We start from the raw sequence: 15,781 nt of genomic DNA, 5'->3' as shown, positions 1-15,781 counted from the left end.
TCGTTTCTTCAACAACTAGAATAGAAGAACGTGTGTGTATAGCCGCATTGTTATACGTATTGATCAATATGTTCTTTGGAAAAAGAAATACAAAAATTGGTATAAAGGTATCAATTAAAATTTATTATAATCAAAATATAATAACTAGAGAGGATTTGTATATTTTTCTTCTGAATATTAATTTTATTATAGACTTCGATTACGATGTTGAAAATTTTGAATAAGTTTATCTGTAGAAGAAGCCTCAACTTATGATTGCAATTGATATTATATCTCGTTAAAAGAAATTCCAAATTTTTCGAAAGAACAATATCCATTCGGTAAATTATCGCGAGAAAACGTTTATAAATAAATTTACATGATAAAATTACGGTATGCAAATATTTTCTCGATATATTTTCAACAAAGTTATTCAAATTTATTTGAATTTATTTTACTACGTAAATCCGCGATATTAGACGCGTACGTTTTATCTTTATTCCCATCTCGTTTCGTCTAATTCAAATTGGTTATAACTTAACGAATAAGATCGATATTTTCCGCCTCTGTCCGTTTCGATCTTCGGAATGAAAAACCTCTAAAGACGCTCCGCTGAATATATTAACATGTATACCTTGCATTCGACTGAACATGCGAGAGACGCGGTGATTCGACCGGAAGAAATTCACGTAAAGAAGTCTCGAGAGTATTTCAAAAGGCTGGCAACGATTGATGAGAGGGCAAAAAAAAAAAAAAAAGGAAAAAAAAGAAAACTCGACCCGGAGTATAAACGAGGAAAAAAGTTACGTCGGTGTTGCGGAGCACTTAGGATCCTCGACCTCGTGACGTCATTGCACTCATTAGAATAATTAAGAATGCCGCTAATTACGATGCGGTTCGTACTTTTTCATTCCGCCACGCTCGATTCCATATTGCCGGATATCAACGCGAAATTTCTCACTGGCCATCCAGATCTCTGTGGATCCTTCTTTCCTCTCTCTCTCTCTCTCTCAGTCTCTGTTATTGCTAATTGCGTTTATTATTACGAATTCAATCTCGATAATTTTTAAACATCGAGATTTACTCTTGATTAATATTTAATATGATTAATGTGATTGTAAAAGAAATACTTTTCGCAATGTTTCGTTGGATTATCTTTTTTAACGTTCAAAAGATACATTGAAATAGTTTGTAGTTTTTAATATTTGAAGAAGGTTGTAATCTCGGAAAAATAGACTGCGGATATCGACGAGTGGATGTTAAATGCGAGATTAATTAATTAATTATACCAAAATGTTTGAACGTTTTTAACGACGAGGATAATTGAGGGTTATCATTTCATAAAAAAGAAGGGGAAAAGGAGCATTTGGAATTTTTAGAAGGATTCAAATGATCTTTTTCAATTTCCGGATTTATGATCCGAAGCGTGTAACGTGTAACGATCGTCTAATTGAACTTTCAACATAGATTTCGATTCTTTGTCGATTGCCTCCAGTTACTTAACTCTGGATAACGTTAACTCGGATAACATTATTAATTAAATATTCATAACATGTGCAGAAAATAGAATGTAATATGCAAAATAAAAAATAACGGGAAAACTTAATGACGGAACGAATTTCAATTCAAGTTTCATTGTGCTACGTAAAATTAATCTTCTGTTTCCTATAAAAATATTCATTTGCATAAATCTTTCTCAGTCCGTTTAATACACTATCGTTCTTTATCGCGAAATTAAATTCCTGTGACCCGGGGATCTCGTTACGCTCGAGGCTTTGTTTCAATAATTTCACGATTTTTTTTTCAATGGGCGTCGGGACATTGTTTAGGACTGTGAAATTATTTTCATTAAAATAATTATCGATAAAAAAAGAAGGAACATCGTTTATATATTATAACGCAGCCGAAGATCGTTAGGGTGTCACCTTGCATAATTAAAAACTGTTTCTATTCATAGTAATTTTATAAGTGATAAAATTAAGTGAAGTTCTGCTTGTTCTTAATCCCGGCTAACTAATAATTTCCTACTCGAAAGAGTTTTATTACGAGAAAATTATTAAAACTAGAAATTGGTAAGGCGTGTAAATAAAACAGCAAAAATAACGACGAGGCTCGACGTTTTGTAAATTTTAAAAATTTTTTAATGGAAAAATAAAACTATCCACCTGTTAATATTCAATGATTCGAAAAATTCTTCTTTTAATAAACATTAATTATAACCGAGTGACGACGCGAGACAAAGAAAAGTTTTAAATTACAAAATGTTACAACCTGCCGTGCCCTATTTTCAAGTTGCCAAAAGATGGAAGATGCGAGCGACCTCGATCGATCGACGCGTCGTCACGACGATTCCCCACAGGATCGATATCCTTCTCGAAACTTCTCTTCGATAGATAACGAGTTCGTGTCTCTCTCCTTCCACCATCTCTCGAGAACATCGAAAGAGAGAGAGAGGAGGAGGCGCCGTTTTGATTTACACCCTCCTTTTTCCCGCCCTCGTATATAATTACGCCATTTTCTCGCAGACCAGCCCATATTTCTTTGTCCCTGGAGACGCGCCAAGGAGCAAAAGTGCACGTCACGAGGGTGTGGTAAAGAGCACGAGACTCGTAGAGAGCCGAGGAGGGTAGAACCAAAAGTATCGCCGGGGTGATGACCCTTTGGGCGTACCCTTGCGCTCCTGGTATCGCCCGATATCCTCTCTTCTTGCCTCTCCTTTTTCCCTTTTTCTTTCCCTCGGTCGAGCACTCCCTCTCGACGACCCCTTTTTATCCGTTTTGCGGATAAGGCGGGTGGGTGGCCGAGCACCAGATGACCGAAGGGGAACAGAATTCGAACAACGCGGTGGAATGCAGCAGGGTTGTGAACTTTCTTCCACCTCCGATGTTACAGGGACATAATTTTCAACTCGCTGTCAAACTCGACCCCTCCTTTCTCTCGCTTTTTTCGAGAGGATGTCGATTTGGAAATTGATAATTAACAATTTTCAATGGAACAAAAATGGCACGTAGAAAGAGAGAGAGAGAGAGGCGTCGATTCAATTTTAAATCCCCGTTTGCAGGGATGCAGATTCGTAAACGGATACCGTATGCAAGATGTTGGCACGGTTGAGAAAGTTCAGACGCACGCTGCGTGGGAGGTCCGCGCGATTCATCGGTCACGATGTTTGTGGATCTTTTAGCATGGATTTCCCAACATTCTCTGTCGAAGGAGAAACGCCACGTGTCCGGCTCGCAAGCCAATGCCCTTTGAACCGAACCAGCTTTCGATCTTCTTCTTTTTCTTTGTCCCGAGAAAAGTATTCTAAATCGATCAACTTATGGCATATTTACGGCGATAGCTTCTTCTTTAAATACCATCCAGATGTATCACTCGCGAAACATTTCTCTCTCTCCTTTTCCTATCCGACATTTCGCTCTCCTCTCTCAACTTTCGCCATGCCACTCTTTTTCTTTCTCTCCACCGAAAAGACGATGCGTCGACGTGTAGTCGTCGGCCACTATCCGCTGTTTAAATATAAACCCAAGCACAGAAGTGGGCAGCTTCCAGTTCAGGAGTCGCGACCGTTCGTGGAACATTCGTCCGATCTGAAGCTCCATCTTTCCGAAACTTTCACCGGGTTTCCCGGCTGAATTTTTTCGCGAGTGAATTTTTCGAAAAATCTCGAAAAGTGCCATCCCATTTCTGCCAAGAAGAGAAGACGTTGGAAAGCGTCGGAGATTACGTGATTACAGAACAGTTCCTCCCTTAAAAGGGGAGTCGAAAGGGAAGAATCGTTGAAAGAATCGTGAAATTGGCGATCGAGAACAACTTTGCCCGAAATCGCGCCAGTATTTTTCCCCCCCAAAGAAATGTCGAGGACACGAGCGAAGGAAGGAAAAATTTCGAGAAGGAGAAAATTTTATTAACCTCTCCTCGAGTCTCTCCTGATACCGTATTCGCGCAGGGGATACACATTCCACAGGACACCACGCGCTCAATTTCCAATCAATCGTGAATATTCACGACCTCTTTCCACCCAGTAGGAGGTCGCCGAATTTCAACCACTGTAATGGCCGACTAATGGGAAGAAGAAGCTCGCCTCCATTCGTCTCCGTCGAACGAAGAAGAGGAGAGGAGGTCCCGAAGGAGCAGCGCGAGGAAAATAGAAAGAGCGGGGGGAAGGAGGGGGAGAGGAAGAAAGGGAGCGAGTCGAGTGGAGTCGGTCGGCGCGGCGATAAAGAGGCGGACGAACGTGCGCGATCGAAGGAACAAACGGAGAGTAAAAAAGGCCGAGGAGAAAGCGAAACGTGCCCCCGAGCGGTCGAAAATCTACGCTCCCTCCCTGAAATTCGATCCTCTTCTCTCTCTCTCTCTATCTGCAAGAATTAAAGCGCACGTTTCCTTCAACAAACTTGGAATAAAGCGAGGAATAGAGTCGAACGAGGCCAATGCCGAGCCTTTCCTAATCCTCGTTAGGTTACGATATACATCGAGGGCCATATCGAAAGCTGGCTTCTCTCTATCCGCGCGAACGAATCGAGCCGGCTGCAGCCTTGGTTGCAAATAGTTCGCGACCAGACGAGTTACAGTTTTTACGATTTTACGAAGCCAACACTTCGTCATGACTTGCCCGCTCCCCCTGAAAAATGCGGTGGCCGTGCCTGTCGAGACTCACTCCTACTCCAGGAATATTTATTTACCTGTTTTTAAACGGGTTAACGTGGTGAACACCGTTTCGATCGTGTTCCTACCCGCCCCCTTGAAAATTGTATCGAAAATGTGAGAATTTAAGGAAAAGGTTTTTTTTTTTTTAAGGAACGGAAGAAGAGAGTTTCTTTGTCTTTCGATTTTGTCGTTTTTCGATGCGAAAAGAGAGTCGACGGAGTAGTTTGAATATAATTCACGTAAATTATTCACGAAAATTTAATTCCAGTTAACGTTATTACACGATTTCGATATCGTTTGCGAACGTGGAAATTTATTGACTTATGAATTTCAGATTTAATGAGATTGATTTAGTCAAAAATTTTCTCGTGTTAAATGATATTTGCGTAGCTGCGTCGTCATTGTCTCGATTCTCTATTCCCGCTACTACGTGGAATCTTTCTAACGAATGAATTCGTGCCAAGGAATTATTATCGTTTTATAATTGATCATTTGTGTAATTATGTTATAATTTGAAGTTTAAGGCCATTGACATCCAGACACTTTGATTCATTATTCAATATCATCTCTGCCATTTCGAAAACGTTTAATTATATATTTTCTAGAAATTATCGTTAAAATTTAATTACGAGTTTTACATAAAATTTTATATCATCGTTATATCATCGTCGAATAAAATTTCTAAATTTATCTGCACGTGAAAAGCAAATATACATATGTCGATATACATTGTTACGATTATTCCATTCAATTTCGCTACTTTCTTTTCGCATCGCGCGAGATAATTTTTGCGTTGCTGTTTTTTCTCCTTCTTGTTTATCGTGAATTCAATCTTTTTCCTTCGTAAAGATCCTATTATCCAATATTTTGGAATCAAGAGTAATTTCTGGATAAACGAAGTCGTAGATTTATATTTTATCAAACTTGTTTGAACGATATCCCCCCTTTTTTTATTCGCGTTTATATTCCTGAAGTTATATTTATAGAAAATTTAATAGCCAACTAGAAAATCAATACATCACTGCGACAGTTATGAAATTACAAAGTGCCAAATCATTTTTGAGAAAGTGTAATTTCGTTAAAAATAATTTGCTGCTTCGCTAATGAGTTCGGGAAAGTACTTTTGAAAAGTAAGCTCTTTATAAGCGTGCAATTATTTAACTTTCGATACTTAAAATACGGAATCGCGCGAATCTGTGTAAATTTTGCGACTGTAAAAATTTTCAGTTTCTGAAACGGAAATCGAATCATTGAGAATGTTAATCATCCGATTCGTTGTGTCCTTGAAATCGTTTTTAGGTAGAGAAAAAAATAAATTAAGAAAATACCGAATAAATTGTATAATTTATTCGAGAATAAATCAAGTTCAAAAAATGTATTCGAGTGATTGGCGAAATTGCATATTTCTTAATTAAATACGAATGAATTATTGGCGGGAGGTAATTCTACGTATGAAAATAAGCAAAAAATAAATTTTTTTCATTTAAAAACCAATTTTCGAGAAAATTAAATTTGAAGAAAATTTATCGCGCATATACGACTCCTTTTTCCATAACCGTGAATGTTGAATCTCCATTTTCTCAAAAACAAGGATATAAATCATAAAAAAAAAAAAGAATTTCGAAAAAATATTATTCTCTCTCTCTCTCTCTCTCCCCTTTTTTATTTATTTATTCATTTATTTTTGTATGTAGAATCACTCGAAGGCTTGTACCATGATTTCGGGGACACTGTGTATATAAATCGACGTTGTATAACAGGCATCCATAACGTATACGAATACGTGTAATATCAATCCGAGCATCTATCGGTAAACAAGATCGTTTATCGCTATGTATTTTTCCAACAGCGGACTTGAAATTTTCATAAACTTCGTTTCAAAAATTTCCTTTGGACAACGATTTCAAAATTATTTTTTTCCATTAGCCATTAAGAGGCAACTCGAGAGTTTCGCGATATTTGTATCGTTTAAATTGCTCTCGATATCGAAAAGTATATCCAATATTGATCCTAATCGTTTAATTTTATATACTTTGAGAATATATCTCTGAGAATTTTCATGGAGAATCTTAGCGAGAACGAGTCGATTAGATTAAAATTCCTAAGATTCGTTCTCAACTCGGTAATTGAAAATTTATTTAAGCGAATTACGATTTTGTATTTTCTATAAATATATCTTCTATAAAGAGGTATAATATTTTATCGTTCATATACATTTATACTTTTGCAATTTTTCAATGTGTGTGATATATTTTTTAAAACACGTGTGATATTTGCGATCGAAATTATAGAATTCGATACACGTAATCTTTTTATTGTATTTTTACACGAATATATTTCAAATTATATCGATTATCCACGTTCTTATTTTTCCTATTTTTTTACATCCCATCACTTAATGCATATTTCTGAAAGATATGTTTCGACAAATTTTTATTTTCACCATGTTGAAATGTGACTGTCAAAATTAATGTCTCTGCCAATATCTGAAACGACCGATGAAATGCTTATATCGATAAAGGATTGGAATATTTGCAAATCTTGTTGAAATTGCAAATAACGATTTTCTTACGATTTTTTTTTGCTTGCTCCAATTTTAAAATAATATAGAAAGAATTGTTAAAATATTGTTAAAAAAAGTCCACATATTTCCTTCGCATCCCAATATTTTATATTACTTATAAATTGTTAATTGTGACGATAGATAGAACGAGAGATGGAATATCTGATGAATCGATCGGGAAAGAATTTTTTTTCAACTTTTAGAGACCCTGTCACTCGACTCGATCCTGTCACCTTTATGGTTTATTCTCGCATGATTATTTGTCGCGGCCATTTTCGTAATTAAGCGACCGTTTACACGCGAGCCACACATCGTACACGTGTAAATTATTAATCATTGTTGAAAAAAAGAAAAGAAAAGTCCTGAAAATTAAGAACACGTGAGATGAATCACGCGAAACTCCAGATACAAATTTATTACCTTTTCAGTATGGTTCTCAATGCTCGAGTCTAGCCTCGACCTTTTTTTTTTTTTCTTCTTTTTGCTGTTACTTTCTTCGTCGTAAGTCGGTATATTTTCGATTCAAGGATACCGATCCAAGTGACTCCATTTCGTCCGGTCCAACTATCCCATTTTTAAAGCCCTCCAGTAATTTACGTAACGTATTTATATTTAGCGAATTTTAATTAAAGAAATCGTAAAAAAATTTTTAATTTATACACTATTAAAGGGGAGAAACTTATTATAAGAGTCGTAAGCAAGAAATTTTTACATCTAAGGTGAGTTGAAAGGATGAAATACATTGTGCGACTTAATTAAGCAAACGAGAGATATCAAAAATTACTGTTTCTGATTACATGAAATATATCAACAACTTAGTATCCATCCGGAAAGCTTGGATGAAATTACAGAGTATCAATTTCGCAACTGCATTCATCGTGATAACTTCGATTATTTTATATTTTATTTCTGCCGATTTTAAAGGATCCGTGAAATGGCCAGGCTCTCCATAAAGAGATAAATATAGTGATATTAGCTCACCCATTATACATTTTGAGTGGCAGTAGCTACGAGCTGTTTATAGAAATGGTAGTTGATAAGCGATGCTCACGTACCGACACACATACGTACGTACTTATGCAGCAATAAATTTTATCAATATCTGCAAAAATTATTGGAACGTCGAATTTGGATCAAAACCATTGCAATCCTTCGACATTCCTAGCACGTGCCCTCCAACTCGTTGTCCCATTAATTAAAATTCTTCTGCCGTTATTTAAATCCATCTTCTCCAGATTTAATCTAATTTAAAAAAAAAAAAATATGATATGAAAAATGACGAAGATTCTTCTCCCAGATCGAATTAACGAGAATTGTGTCTTAGAAACAAAGAGTCGAGGATTTTTCCTTTTTTTTTTTTTTTCCACTTTCCTTTAAGCTTTGTCATCGCCTTCAAGGACGATGAGCTGGCAGCCTTTCGAAATGCCACATTCGCGATATTTCGTTGCAATTTTTCAAAGTTGCTCGTTGATCGAACGAGACTTTGAAAAACTTGCAGAGACATTCTGTTGGATAAAATTTTCGATCAAGTTTGACGACTTTTTCCTTCCAAAAAGGAAACTTTTGTTTAAATAAAAAACGTTTTCCTCGAATTTTTCCTAAGGTATTTCGTAACGAAATCGCATCTTGAGCGGAAATTGATCATTTAATAATATTCTTTGGATTTTTCTCATATCCTTTGTTATTAACTTTAGTTGCTTCCTGAAAAAGAAACCTTTCTTTCATACTATCTTTATTATACTAATCTAATCGAATCATTATCGATCGAAACTTAAACTCGGAATGCACAACAATTCTTCCAACGGTTTTAACGAAACCGTACATTTACAGGGATATGAAATGTCTCGAAACTATTCGTGTAAACAATATTATTATATTATTATAACTCTATTACAATGTACATTTTCCTTTGCAAAAATTTTATCGAGTTTTAACCGCGACTCAATCGCTCCCCAAATTTCAAAATTATACATCTAATCATAACCCAATCCCATCCTACGATTCAGCCTCGCTTACCACCCTTATTTATAGCCACTTGTGTCTATTCTACGCTCACCTCACCTCACCTAAGCGACTGTAGATCAGGTTGATGCTCCTTGTCCCCATCTGAAAATAAACGGACACGCCCTCGTTAAGATGTCTTCGTCGGTTCTTACCCCCCTCCCCGATCACTTAAACTTTCAAAATGAATCGTCATCTACTCCTATGACCGTCGAACGTTAACATCGTTTAATAACGACACCGGGTTACGATATATATACATATCCAACAAAGCCAAGAACCGAAGAAGTCAATCAGAGGAGGAGACGACGATGATTTTCGTATCCGACGGAGTTTTAATTAATGGAGAAGAGATAATAAAGAGGGACTCGAGGGAAATTGTGTGCTCGAGAAGGGTCACGATTAAAATAGAAAACTGGGTCGACCCTGAAGCCCGATGAAAAGTTAAGAGTATCGAGCACGTATCCCTTATCCTTGTTTCGGATCAAACGGATATTTTCACCCCTCTCTCTCTCTCTCTTCGAGCGCTTTAATTAGGAAATGCTCATCCCTCCAAGTTGTGCGCGAGAGGAAAGAAATGGGATGCGTTTTATATATGCGCTTGCGTGCGAATCGCGAAAGTGTTTCAGTTGTTCGGACGTTTGGCAACCGGATCTCGCGGTTGGCAAATATTTCGGGAGAATTGGTTTATCTGGATTTAGTAGCTTTAGTATTTGGAACAACGGCGATTTAGTAAGGGTAATTGTTATGCGAGTATTCATTCTCCTTTAGGGATGAATTTTTATGTCTAATTGTGGTATTCGATTAATATATATTTCATGTCGTGTATTATTATATTTAAGTATATGAAGTGATATATTTATTGATTATATATAAATATTGAGAGTATCGTTTCGTAAAATTATACATTCAATTACCATAAAAATTAATATATATATATATAAAAGGATATAAAATACACGATGATAAACTTTTCACTTTCCATTTCTTACCCCACATTCCTTGATTGGCACTGTTCCAAGTACTAAACTTTTGTTATTATCTGATTCTGGCTGGCTCTGCCATGATGCCTGCATCGAGAATAAGACTAAGAAATAAATGGTTCGCGTGACATGGAATACTAGAATACTAAAAAAAAAAAGAAAGAAAATATAATAACGGTATGTCTATGTCATTTTTTATGGTATTATTTTAATTGTATAAATCTCAATAATTCAACTAAGGCTAGCTGGTGGAAGAAAAGAATTATATTTTTTAATGTAATCGATCATGGATAACCTCGAGGTTCGAGTTAGCAATTTTAGAAATTGAACGATACGGATAGCTCGCAGCTATACGCAGGGATTTAAAAGGAACACCTATATATCTCGTTATTTTTGGTTTTGCGAAAAAATTTCGTAAAAGTTCTGCATAAAAGGGACTATAATTTAGCGATGATATATTTCCTTTTCTTTTTTATAGTTGAAAATGTTTTGGAGATTCCAAACATCACCTTCATTTCTGAAACGAGACTATTTTTTTACAGTTTGATTAATTTTCATGACCTTCATGCTCTCCTTCCTTTTTCACACAATGAAATTACAAAAATAAAATTAAAGTATCTTCAAAACTAATAATTTTTCGATGTAAATAGACTTTTTGATACTTCTTTTTTTTTTTTTAATAGAATATCGAGACGAATCGACCAACTCGATTACGTGAAATATATAATTTCGTTAAAAAAATTTAAAAGTATCACGACCCCTTCAACCCCCAAAACGCGTAAAATCCAAAATAACGGAGATATTTACGCGTTTCCATTTAAACACCCCACCCTGTATATCCGGACACTAGCGTAGTCATAACGTTTTGCAAATTCGTACAGGAAAATTTCGAATATAAAACGGCAATCGGCATTGAGTTTCCTCCTTTTTACCCGGCGTACAATGGCCGCAACTCCCCCATTGGAACCTGTTACGGGAATACAATGGGGAAGTAAATTTTCTGTGGACAATATAAAACAATGACTATTCTCTTTTGCGTTTTGTATCGAGCCATTACAGTTCATTGACAACGTTACGCTAGTCTCGTGAATTCTCGCGCTTTTCTTAAAAATTTTGGAAAAATAATTTCCGATTTAACGGAAGAATATACGTTTACTTCGTAATGTTATAACGTTGCACGAATGCTCTTCCTGTATCTTTTGTTTTTTTTTTTTTTTTCTTTCTGAAAAGTTACAATTAATTTTCAGATACGTTCATTTGCAATAAAATAGGATCGATGTATTTGGCGCGGTTTTTAACAGCGGAGATCCATAAATCCATCAAAATGACGGATTTCAAATTTGTTATTTTTAGGAAATTAGGAAAACACGCGGATGCTTTTGGCAAAATTAATATTGATTTTTAGAGAAATTCAAAAACCGTATTTATTTCCACCTGTCGCATTAATTTAATTGATAAAACTCTTACAGAACGAGTCTTATCAACTTTGAATCTCGAAATCGTACTTACGATTTAATTAGATTATTCTTTTACATAATAATACACATAATACACGATGCATAATAGAAATTACGTAACGTAAGCGTGCAACGAATATTTTATTATTAAAAGATCGTATCAAGAAGATGTTGGTCGAATAAAACGTGTCTTCTCTTTTTAATTTCTTTATATTTCATCTTCATCCACGCCAACATATTCAAAGAAAATTTATTGCTTATTGATACATCGACCATCTCTCTCTCTCTCTACGTTATTTTTAACTCTAACCTTACTTCATCCGATAGGATGAGAAATATAAATAAATTCGCAAACGATTAGTTTATTTCTCAACTTCTATCATTAAGTATACACGTATGTATATTTAAACCTACTCGGAAGCATGTTTCATTATTATTACCAATTTTATGCATTGCACGGATAAAACGATTATTTCGCGAACAATTAAAAATTCGGTAAAAGAAAAAAGAAACGAAATATTTTCCAAGCAACCATAAAATTTCCTAACCGAACGAATAATTCCTAAATTTTATCACGATTTCCAATCGATAATCCCAAAGTCCAATCGCGCGAAGTTGAGAGCCGCTCTGCCGATAATAAACTCGTTCGTCTCGGACGTTCCAGGTTTTCTGCAGCCCGAAAACGTTCCAAACGTAGGGAAAACTCGTGGAGGCGAAATTCGTCTTTTTTTTCTTTTCCAAGGAGAAAAAACAGACGCGAGATGAAACGCGTTCGGCTGCCTAATGCAAATTTCACGACGGAGTAGGAGGAGGAGGGGGAGGAGAAGCCACGAGGCGGAACGTGCCGGAATCCAGGCTAAGCGCGAACGAACGACAATGATCTTGACCTCGTACGAATAAACGGCGTCATTGTACACGGTGTGCTCTGCGTTTCCGCGTATTGCCGCGATTGCGAACGCTCGTGTTTACGAGTCTGCATTAATAAACACGAAAGAGTCAACTCGTATATGAAGATTTTTATCGATCCTTTACAATGATCTAGAAGAGAAATTTAGGGGATTCGGTTTGTCTTGCTGTAAAATCTTGTGAATGATACGAAAAGGAAAAGGAGTTATCTTGTTTTATTTATTTTTTTTCTATTATTCGAGTAATTGAAAATTATTGAAAGTTATCGAGGGGTTGATAAAATTTAAAAAAAAAAGAAAAAGAAGATTTTTATCGATCCTTTACAATGATCTAGAAGAGAAATTTAGGGGATTCGGTTTGTCTTGCTGTAAAATCTTGTGAATGATACGAAAAGGAAAAGGAGTTATCTTGTTTTATTTATTTTTTTTCTATTATTCGAGTAATTGAAAATTATTGAAAGTTATCGAGGGGTTGATAAAATTTAAAAAAAAAAGAAAAAGAAAAGGAAGATTGTGGGATAAATATTTTAGAATAGCTACCAGTTAAATAATTAAATAATTATTCGTTTCTTGTTCAGGATCCAGAATAGTGGTAGTAATTTTAACTTTGATTAAAACTAAAAAAGTAAAAAGCAAATATTATACATCCCGTATATCCAATTTTGTGAACTGCCTTTTGCATATTCTATTCGGCATGCATGAATCTGGTCATTGAAATATTTCCTGTTCATCCACATTGCACTTGACCGATGATCGAGTACATTTTTAAAGCAGCAGCGATTGTAAAGATAAGAACGAACGAGAGGGGGAATAATATAAAAATAATACCAGAACAATGAAAGACAATCGCGCGAATGAGATAATATTGAAAATTGATTCGAGATAGAGAACACTCGAAGCGATACTTATTCCTCTCTTTCTCTCTCATAATCATAATCAGTTTCATAAACTTCTTAAAATAATTATCGATAGCAAAGAGAACGTTAAGAAAATGTAAATTACAAACGATAACTAACTTGCCTATGTATAAAGCACACGAGAAAAACGCACGCTGGCTCACAAACAGTTTTTCGTGCATCTCTTTTTCCATTTCCTTGTTTTTCATAATAAATCGGCAATCGTTCGATCCAGGTCTCAAATTATATTCAAAATCCAAATTTTGGGTTTATAATTCTCGCATTGTATCGATTGCACGACGAAACACGATATTGACGATGGGAATACATCGATAATCAGAGATTCGTTATGTTACGTGGAGATTTGATTACACGATTATGTGTCTTGTGTGTGGTATCTTTAAATATACGCACGATTGAGAAACGAGTCGTTCACGAGTCGCGCGTGGCTCACAAATAGTGGCTCATTGGCTGAGAAAATGCTGAAGAAGCGATAGCGTTTTTCTTCTTTGACACAACTACCGAGAAATATTATTAACGTTTCCTTTTTACAGTATTAGTATTTTTATCACACGTTTATATGTATAAAATTTATTTTTAATCTCTCGTTACATAATCAAAAATTTATCGGCGAATTTTTAACCATCCTTTTACGTATCCGTCTATTTGAAAGTAATGAGATTTTTCGGAATTTTTCTCAAGTTATGATTCCTATAATTTTCTAAATATATAAATAGTGTAAAATAAACCATACGCCGGATATGAAAGTAAGTGCAAGTATGGATTTTTTAAAAGACATTACGGCTTTTATAATTTTCTAATTATAAAAACTCGATTTATTTCTCGTTGTTAAGTTAAATGCACGATAATAAGTTTGAATAAATAAAACACTGTACACTGTTTTCTAATCGCTGCTGACTAACTGTTTATAGGAAAGAAAGAAAATATTTAATTTATTCGATCAAAATCAACTTCCTATTCAAATTTCTTCTTTTTGCTAAAATTTAAAATTACTTAAAATTTAGTGCACAACGAGAACACGCGCAAAGAGAATTCTGATAAATCATACTTTTTTATCTTTCGAAGAATTGCAATTTGCTAAGTTGTTCCCTTGTGCATCTATGATTCTCGCTCTTTATCTTTTTAGTCACCTAGATCAATAAATTCTTCTTCGTACGCTTGCTTCGAAAGAGATACGAAATATTTGTAAAATCTACATGTCTCTTTTCTTTTCTTTACATTTAAATATTATCGATATATTTCAATCGCTTTCTTCAAATTCCAATTCCACGATATTTTTAAATAACTTACTCTCCTCGGAATCGTACGATTCTCACTTTCTAACCGTATACACAAACAAATATTACTTAAAATATTGCAGTTTTTTTCCCTCGAGCGCATAATCGAAACGTTCAAAAAATGGAAATATCCCAGCCGCGAGGCTCGTTAACACGCAAATAGTAAGCGCAGACTGCGCACAAAGGACGGCCTGTTACGCAATCGAATAGCGACATTGGTGACAATCATCGAATTACCTACGATGCACGATCAACCGTAGTTTCGCTAGCTCGACGACAACCGGCCCTGCAAATCCATCGGATCGAAATCGAAAGCGAAAGCGGCCCGTGTTTAACACGATCGAATCGCGATTAATTATCGGTCGGATTAAAGAGAGAAAAGAAACGTTTCAAATCGAATCTTTTTTAATGCGATAACTCCCATACCTCGGTTGGCAAACAACTTCGAGGCGACTTCCCTTTAATTGTCGTGGAACGAGTCAGGGAAGAAGCAATCACGAAGAACGAAGAAGAACGAAGCAAATGTTTGCTGGAGCGTTCGGGCGAATATATTTCGGTATCGCGTGACAGCGGCTTAAGGCGCTAAAATAGAGTCCGTAGAGCGCGAGTGTGGTCGGTTGGCGGAACGCGGCTACGCATTTAGTCTTTAACTGGAAGCATCCGCGGGCGGAGCAACAGCCTTCGACTCCGTGCGAAAACGCATCGAGTTCTCCTATCGAACAAATTTCTCAAAACCACGTTCCCAACGAAACCGTGAACCGACTCTCTGCCGTGGAACGATCGTGTGAGAGAGGACGACGTTCCGTTCGGCAGGATGCAACAAGTGCATCGAGGCAAAGAGAGAGAGAGATAGAGATAGAGATCGAAAAAGGCACATCCCCCGCTGATTATCTTTGCGATCAGCCACGGAACGAAAGGATGCAAAGTCCGTGAGTTTATTATCATCTCACGAACAGTCGAAAGAAAAGAATCTTCGCCGCATTTCTGTAAGCTATCTCTCTCTTCTTTAGATATACATACATATATATATATACATATACGTACATTCTCCT

The 15,781-nt window shown here is 36.0% G+C and overlaps 1 protein-coding gene across 11 annotated transcripts in view; it reads left to right on the top strand.

The window, feature by feature from the left end:
* LOC107998457 (receptor expression-enhancing protein 2) overlaps positions 1–15,781 on the top strand; it is a 31,539-nt gene that overhangs the window by 5,376 nt on the left and 10,382 nt on the right. For 3 of the 11 annotated variants that reach the window (XM_062077643.1, XM_062077642.1, XM_062077641.1), the window contains exon 1: positions 14,765–15,715. The exons of 5 other annotated variants lie outside the window; for them this stretch is intronic. The gene's annotated coding sequence lies outside the window, so the exon portion shown is untranslated. Of the gene's footprint in view, positions 1–14,751; positions 15,716–15,781 lie in introns of those variants that run through there. 3 more of the 11 variants (XM_062077638.1, XM_062077637.1, XM_017057743.3) reach the window with 2 other exon arrangements.

Source organism: Apis cerana, linkage group LG7, assembly GCF_029169275.1.
Source record: "Apis cerana isolate GH-2021 linkage group LG7, AcerK_1.0, whole genome shotgun sequence".
NCBI classification, from domain to species: Eukaryota; Metazoa; Arthropoda; class Insecta; order Hymenoptera; family Apidae; genus Apis; species Apis cerana.
The sequence above is the reverse complement of the archived record's forward strand: the minus strand, read 5'-3'. Positions and strand labels throughout refer to the sequence as shown.